Below are 8,593 nucleotides of genomic sequence, written 5' to 3'. Positions count from 1 at the left end.
GTGCTTTGGATCATTGCCCTATTGCATGATGTAATTTGGGCCAAGCTTAAGCTGTCAGTCAGTCGGCCTCACATTCGACTGTAGAATATTTTGACATACAGAAGAGTTAATTGTCGATTCAATGACTGTGAAATGCACAGGTCCTGTGGTTGCAAAGTGAGCTCAAATCACCCCTCCACCCCAGTGCTGACATTTGGTATGAGGTGTTTGTGCTCATATGCTGTATTTGTTTTTGTTTCTTTACAAATGTGGTGCTGTACGTTACGGGCAAACATCTCCACTCCCTGAGTAAGGAGCTACTCGTTGTTGAAGTGGGATTCTCCAACTACTACAGTAACTGCAGCTTTGACCTCTATGGGTCACACTTTACTTAATTTTGGATTATATGCTTTGAGCTCAATTAAAAACACTGAGGAAATCCTATTCTGGGAATGTATTAGGAGATGTGTGTGACATTTTATGTGAGTATGGTGGTCATTAAAACAACAGAGAGGAAATATTTGGTCAGTAATGCAAAACTTTGTTTTTATATTGATGTAGCAGACAGGCAGAAATACTGCAAGCTTTGTGCTTCACTTGTGCGCCTTCGTCATTCTGGCAGTGACTGGAGAAGAAAGAAAAGCAGGAGACTCAGGATTTTTTCTCTCTCATTCTTTGCATTTATTTCTCTGTGTGTTTCTTTTAGCATAACTTACGATCTTTGACCCACTGAGCGTTTGGATCAGCACAAAGTTGTCCATTTTTAGTGTTGAAACTGTAAATGAAAAAGAGAACATTTTGGAGATTGTATGTGTGTGTTTGCTTGTATGTAGGACAACATGTGCTGACTTACATTATAGCCTTCACACAGGGATGTCTTGCAGCCTGCTCACGATAAGTTTCCCCCACCATGTCAGCACTCACATTGCCTTTGGTCAGGTCAACGCAGCACGGTGGTTTAATTCCGGGAAAACAAGCATCTGAGAGATAGAAGGTTAAAGACTGATTTGTCTTATGTGAGAAAAGTTTAATTAGAAGAAAAATCAAAGTTAAATGTAGTTTTAAAATATGAAACTCTTTAAAATGGCTTTTGAAATGTGACCTGGAATCATGTGGCATTGAACAGGTTTTTATTTGTGTAATTCAATCAAGTAAGTCAAACAAATCAACATGTTTACCACTTGGGGCCCTCTGAGTACTTTGTTGAGCAGTTAGGTGATGCAATGTGTTAATTAACTTTAAATTTTACAGTCACAAGCTTACAGTCCCTGATAGGACACGTGGCCTTCCCAAAGAAGGAGCTAGAGGATGCGACCAATGGGGTGAGGGCTTCCATCGGTGAAAGCAGACCACAGGTAATCTGCTCCCGGCCATGCATGTCAGAATCATTTGCAGGCAGGGGACCACCTGTGCAAAGCTGCAGGGGAGGCAGTGGCACCTGAGCTGAGGGCGCTAAGTCTACATGATATCATCAAATCTGGTGGCCACCTCCACTGCTTGTCCAGGGAGGGCAATATAATAAAAAATGGATTGCATTTATAAAGCGCTTTACAATTCCACTATTCATTCACTCTCACATTCACACACTGGTGGAGGGAATCTACATTAGTAGCCACAGCTGTCCTGAGGACTGAAAGAAGCGAGGCTGCCATATTGCGCCATCGGCCCCTCTGGCCAACACCAGTAGGGTAAAGTTCAATCCCCGGGCTCTCTGTCCCAGGGATTGAACCGGCAACCTTACAGATGTGCTTCCAAGCCCCCTGAGCCACGGTCGCCCCAGATCCCTGGATGCCCTGCCCACCACCATCATCATCATCATCATTATTATTTGCAAACAAAGCTGAAATGTTGATTTCTTTTCCAGATGATGATAATAGGAACAAACATTAAGCTCCATTTGTTAGTAATCAATTATTTAATGACAAATTACAAAATTCAGATGTGCTGATAACTGAATGGTGAAAAAAAAATCACGTAGCTGCAAGATATTATCTTATACTCTCTTTGCATCTCTCTCATTTCCTACTTTCATGCCTTATGCAATGAGTCACAATGTACGCACCCCTCTAAATGCCCACTGAAATAACAACTTTGGTAGGAAAGTAAAAAGCAGTGAGATTTAGTTACAGAATAAATTTGTTTGAAAGAACCCACTGCACCCACTCTGCCACACTAATAAGCTGGCAGTTATGATAGTTACCTTACTGTCATGGCTGCCAGGAGAAGCCGTGTGGTGTTTGCAGAAAAAGGACCCAATGTGCAGGAAACGGCAGGTGAGCGTTTATTTACAAAGTGGAAAATGGAAAATGAGGCACGAGAAAGTACTAAAAACCTAAACTGGGAACACTAATAACGAGACCTGAAATAATAACAAAGCAGGACGAAGAGGAGAGAGACACAGGACGAATGAAGAGAACACCATGATTCACGGGAAGGACACGGAGAAAGGAGAGCAGAGAGCAGCGGGGGATACCAAATTGCACAGACGGAGCGACAACGAACACAGGCAGGCACAGACTATAAATACACACAAGGTAACAAAGGAATGACACACCGGAGGGGAACACAGCTGAACCTAATTATACACGACGAGACACAGACCTTCAAAGTAAAACAGGAAACACATGGACTGTTTTACAACACAAATCAAGGACACGGATAGAGCACAGGGGGAAGGACACAGGTCAGAATAATAGAACACTAAACACAGTAACTAAAATCCTAAGAACAATCCAAAACATATGTTGATACAAATACTGGACACAAAACGCTGGGTCAAATGACCCAGAACCACGACATTTACAACATATGCCTGGCATGCAACGCAGCGTGAGACACAACCCCATAAGAGACAATGGTAAGCAGTATAGCATGAATGGATATGGTGTGGCTGTCAATCAGTCCAGCAATCGAACACAAAACATCAGGTGAATGTACTTGAAAAAAAAAATCTCCAAGACTTCTTCTAAGGGCGCCTTTAAAATTCCATGACTGACTAATGAAACTTAACAGCTTCCAGGGTGTCTGGAGCTTTGTGGGTAGAAGTCGAGTCGATCAGATAAGTTTCACACTCTGCTCTGCAGGAAATGTGTGGCAGAAATGTGATCATGTCGAAGGTCTTTATCTTCCAACACACACATGCAAAGAAAAACAGTTTCTAACAAAGACTAAACACATCACATGAAAAATGGTTTGTGTATGCATTGCTAATTTCCCCCGTCATAGCTGCATTAGCGATCCCATTTCTTTTATTCAGACTTAAATATACATAAAGCATAAACTTTCTGACAGATGGCCTCACATTTGATTCTAAAATACTGTGCCTGTGGTTGCTGTGCTCTGTTTGTGCTCACCTGCTGTGTTTAGTTTCAATAGATGTGATGCTGTGCATTATAGCTAAAAACTGTCTTCTCTGGTCTCATTGGTTCAAAGGACAAAGTTCCAGAAGTGTTTATTGCAGAAAGTCAAGGTAGAAGGTCTCCCTTGAAAAAGAGGTTTTTAATCTCAATGGGATCTTCCTGGTTAAATACAGGTTAAAATAAAAGAATAAGTCCCCTCACCAAATCTCTGGTGAGGGTGACACAGTGACATTTAATGGGTAAGAATACCAAATCTATTTGTTCAATGTTAATTAAGTGTATTTGCAAAGCATGTGCAGTTCTGCAACAATTTCAACTTAAGAAATAATTTAAGAAATCCACTGAGCTTTGATCCATTTCCAGCATTAGGAGCAATTTAAAAAGACCAATGCAAGAGTCAAATGTAACATAAAGAATATAAGAAAACTCATAAGAAAGCCTTTTGAAATGATGAACAACATGATGAAAAACAATAAGGAGATCCTGGTTTAGCAGAAAGGCAGTGATGCTTCTCCACAGAATCTAATCTCTGTGTTTCACACCTTCGTCTTGCTCACAATGACTGGAGAGGAAAAAGAGTCAAAGAGGAGTTTCAGTTTGTCTCTGCAAATACTGAGACTTATCCCCATGAACAAACTAAGACAGAGCTCGATTGGTTTCAACTTGCAAGGGGAGCCGTCCAGATCAGCCTCAGCACCTCAGTGATCATATCGAGGTTGGTGACCTCAACGCAGCACGGACGTTTCTTTCTAGGACCAGCTGGACCTGAGAGGTAAAGGGTTTAAAATTGATTAACTTTTCCTGAGAAAAGTCTGATTACAAGGAAAACCACAGTTAAATCTACTTTAAAGTGGAATTGGATTCTAGACTTGATTATCATTCTCACTAAACCCCCTACCAGTTTTAAAGAGGAAACATATATCCAATATCTTTAAACCCTGAATGGCAGGATGCAGCACACAGTTATCAGTTACGGTCAGATTTCTATCAAACATGTCTCCAAATTTTCCACCACAGAATCAGGAATATGTCAGAAGGAACTTCACATGTGCAGTAGGCAATGTGTCAAGGCTGAAGTAAAGAGCAAATAAAAGACATTTATGAGTATTAATAGAAACGTCCTCACAACGGACTGATTCAATATTCAGACTCAGTGGACAAATTAGCTCCAAGGTGTGCCCACCACCATATCCAGGTTCAGATTCTCCTAGAATATTCTTGAAGATTAGGAACGTCCGGTAAACTCATCCGAGTGGTCTATAAATTAAAATTGTATTCTTATCCAGTCTAATTCATGCTCCTCAAAGTCTATCGATTTATTGGATTGTGAACATTAGAGTTCAGAGGGTTTCAGGGCTGCTGGGCATTCGTAGACAAGAAAATATTTCATCTATACTTTTTTTTTTTTTTTTTTTTTTTCAATATAGGAGGCTAAATTTCTTTTTTTTTTTTTTTTTTTAACCTGTCCCGTTTGGTTCTTTTGCCATCAGAATTATTGTCTAAAGGCGAAGAAAGATGCCCAACGGATTTATTTTTTTACCAAATTGACCATCCCAGCCTTGCCGTAATGGTCCATTTGATTCACCTTTATTGTTTATTTTATTTTCACTTGCTGAATACGGGACAGACTTAACTGGGGAAAGAAAGGGAGAAAGAAAGAGGAAAAGAAAACAGCGGGGAAGAGGGACGGGGAAAAGGGCAAAAACCAAAACCAACAGAATAAGCAGACAAAAAAATACATATATCGATCATCTGGATCACCTGTTGAGAAAGAAAAGAAAGCAAGCAGAAGAAAACGAGAGTAATAAACAACATCACAATGATATATGGGAATATGACAGTAAATACTAAATATTAAACATTATTGTGCAGCACGTAAGATCGACAGCGCACAGTGTGCTTTGAGGTAAGAGCCAAAAAGGGTGTAGTTTGTGTGTGATCACCTGTGTGTACACCTGTGAGCATGAACGCGCTTGTTTTTAAAAGGTTCCTTCATGTAATGATCTGCTAGAGGGTTTGGGGGCCACTGCCCCGTCCTCCAGGGCATGAAGCAGGTATGGAGGAGATCAAAACTCCAGACATCCAGAGGCCCCAGAACACAAGAGACCAAGGAAGACCAACAGAGGGCAGCAGCATGCTATCCCAGAAAGAGCTGAGGAGAGTCCCAGATGAGGGGTCACTCAGCAGCCGCGGAGCAGAAGCCAAGGGGGTTGCAGTGACGTGCCCGTGAGCTCCGCCGGCAGCCAGCTGTGCCTGAGTGACCGAGCCCGGGCCGAGGCCGAGGGCACCCGCCTCCAGTGGCCCGAGCGAGCCCCAGGCTCCAGGCCCCGATAAGCAGCCGCCAAGGAGTGAGCGGTGTGTACCTGGGCGCCCACCCCGGACACAGAGAACCACCAACGCACCGATGTCTGAGGGCGTCCACCACCGGCAGGGGAAGTGGTGGGGAGATAGGCCTCAAACCTTGGAGGGCCTGAGATGTCCCCAGAGAGGTGGCGTCTGATACCCAACCTGACATATAGACACAGACATACAGGCACACACAGATACAAACATCCATTCCCACCCTCATGCTCTCATAGGCAATTATTCCACACTCAACCAACGCGGAGACAGACATAAAGAGACGCTGTACACACAATCACTCTCCCCAAGCGTACTCTAAGAACCGGGTCCGGGTACCCTTGCCCCTGGAGGGGGAAACTGCACCCAGACCCAGGTGGTGTTACCCTTTTCCCTGCGGTGGGGAGAAGCAGACGCCCCGACTCTGCAGCAGCAGGGAGGCCCACATTCAGACCCCAGTCGGACGGCCAACTCCTCCTCCTAGCCCCCCGCTCCAGCAGGCCGCAGAGAACGGGGGTGTGTGAAGACTCCAAACCTCCCTCCACCCGCTCATATGTAGTGTTGATGTATGTGTGTTCTAAGGTGCATTTAAAACCCAGGAGGGCATGGAGCTACCTGCCAGAGCAGCAGGTAGGCGCATAGCCCCTCCTGCTAGCCCTCAATGTCTACGTGTATTTAAAATTGAGAGGTGGGCAACGACGCCAGGGGTGAGGTGTACACCCTGATGGTAATTTGGATTCTGTGTGGCGTGCCCACCCCCAAGATTCTATATGTATGTGTAATGAGAGTGTGAGTAATGTGAATGTCTAAGTTGTGGGATAAAATTGAGGCAGAGGCAGCCAGAAGGGGACAGAGGGGGGGGGATGCCTCCTCTGCACCCTGGTGACACACCCCTACCCCAAGGCCCTGCATGTGTGGGTGACTGTGGTGGAGCGAGAAGAGGGAGGCAGCTGGAGATGGGGAGGGAAGGAAGGGAGGGGCAAGTGATATTTCATCTATACTAATGAAATTTATTTTTTAATATTTGTCACATAGAGCATTGCACAGTGCTTTACATGATACACAAGCCCCCCCAAAATAGGTCCACTTGCAGGGTTGTTGTTGGTTGTTGCTGTGTGTCTGTTCTGCTCCTGCTGTCCTCTATATATCACAATGAGTACCAGCTCATAAAATATATGGCTCTTGAAGTACCGCCCTTATTGCCGACATTAAAGTACAGTAGTTTAGGCCTATTTAACACCATATACAGTTTACTTGAAACAATTTCATTTCATATATGAATGTTATTCATTTTAACGGTCAGAATGTGACAGGAGTTTAATAATAACACCTGTACTGCATTAAAACTCCACAGCAGGTGGGATATCCAGTCTTTAAGTGATGACCTGATGAAACTTGCTTCTGGGTCCAAACTACATTTATAAAGACTGTTGTGTTTTTAACATTTTTTAATGCTTTGTATTAGAGCTGGGCGATAAAACGATAACGATATGTATTGCGAAATAACTTTTTCTCGATAGAAAAATGAAACTATTGCGATAGACCTCATCTCTCTCTTCCTGTCTTATAAAAAAAACCAATAGCCAATAAAAATTAAGTAGCGCAGAGCCGAACCAATCACAGCCGCAGCGTCACGTCACGTAACTTGTTACGTACAGCTCAAGTGCCAAGGCGCACGTGTGTATTTGTTTGAGAAGCAGCCAGCCACCGTGCCGGGTTTTTGGTGACCAGAATACCGAAGGGAACACAGATAACGGTTCCAATGTCGGAGAAATTGTCGAAAGGAAAGGCCAGAGAAGTTCCGTAGTGTGGAGGTATTTCGGCTATTTGAAGTCTGACAAAAAACAGCGTAACGCGCACTGTAAATTGTGCTGAAAGCATGTTCCCACAAAGTCTGGAAATACAACAAACCTTTTTTATCACCTGAAGCAGTGCCACCCACTGGAGCACGCTCAATCTCTGACTGAAAGCGCTAATTCGTCATCGAAAACAACCAGGGGAATCCCTGTGAAGCAGCAACAGTCAATTGAGTCGGCTTTCGCCAGCGTCTTACCATATGACAAAAAAGGTAAGAGCCATAGCAACATAACGAATGCCATAGCTTACTGTCTTGCTAAAGACATGCTACCAATAAACACGGTCGAAAATGAAGGATTCAAGCAGCTAATTAAGGTAATGGATCCTCGTTACCGACTCCCTGGACATAAACATTTCTCTCAGACAGCGCTTCCAAAGCAATATTATGTAAGTTGGTCAATTTTGTCTCTTTTTCTGTAAAATAAACTAAGATTTATTTTTAGAATTAATATTTTGTTTCTAAGTGGAACTGACAATTTAGTAGTCTGTTTTGTTTGTTCTATTTTGAAACTTAAACGCTTTAGCGGCTGCCTTTTGTGTAGATTGTAATATTTGCCTTTATTTTGCATAAAACTGGTGGTGGTCAGAGGGCCCGGTGGCGCCAGTGTCCGGCAGCCTCGCCTCTGTCAGTGCGCCCCAGGGCAGCTGTGGCTACAACGTAGCTTGCCATTGCCAGTGTGTGAATGTGTGCGTGAATGACTGAATGTAGTGTAAAGCGCTTTGGGGTCCTTAGGGACTGAGTAAAGCGCTATACAAATGCAGGCCATTTACCATTTTTACCATAAAACTGAAGCCTCATTTTAAGTACATCTGCCCTGTTGAACTTATTATGGAAAATGAATATTTAAATCAAAACAAGCTGCTGATTATTTCACATTTTATTTGTGAGCAACATCACATTTAAATCTTACATATATAGTTATTTGGCTTATATCGTGATATATATCGTTATCGCCTGAAATGAAAAAAGCATATCGTGATATGAAAAAATCTTATATCGCCCAGCTCTACTTTGTATTTTGTTCTATTTTACAGTGGTTTGCAAAAGTATTCGGCCC

At 43.1% G+C, this 8,593-nt stretch overlaps 1 long non-coding RNA gene across 1 annotated transcript; it reads right to left on the bottom strand.

Annotated features, from left to right (window-relative positions):
* Positions 1 to 570: 570 nt before the first annotated feature.
* LOC120441791 lies at positions 571 to 938 on the bottom strand. Its single transcript, XR_005614287.1, has 3 exons — positions 833 to 938; positions 696 to 754; positions 571 to 604 (listed from the first exon to the last, which is right to left on the bottom strand). It is a non-coding gene; the product is annotated as an uncharacterized LOC120441791 (long non-coding RNA).
* Positions 939 to 8,593: the final 7,655 nt, after the last annotated feature.

This window comes from Oreochromis aureus, linkage group 9 (genome assembly GCF_013358895.1).
Source record: "Oreochromis aureus strain Israel breed Guangdong linkage group 9, ZZ_aureus, whole genome shotgun sequence".
Classification (NCBI taxonomy): Eukaryota; Metazoa; Chordata; class Actinopteri; order Cichliformes; family Cichlidae; genus Oreochromis; species Oreochromis aureus.
Note: the sequence above shows the minus strand (reverse complement) of the source record. Positions and strands in the feature narration are given on the sequence as shown.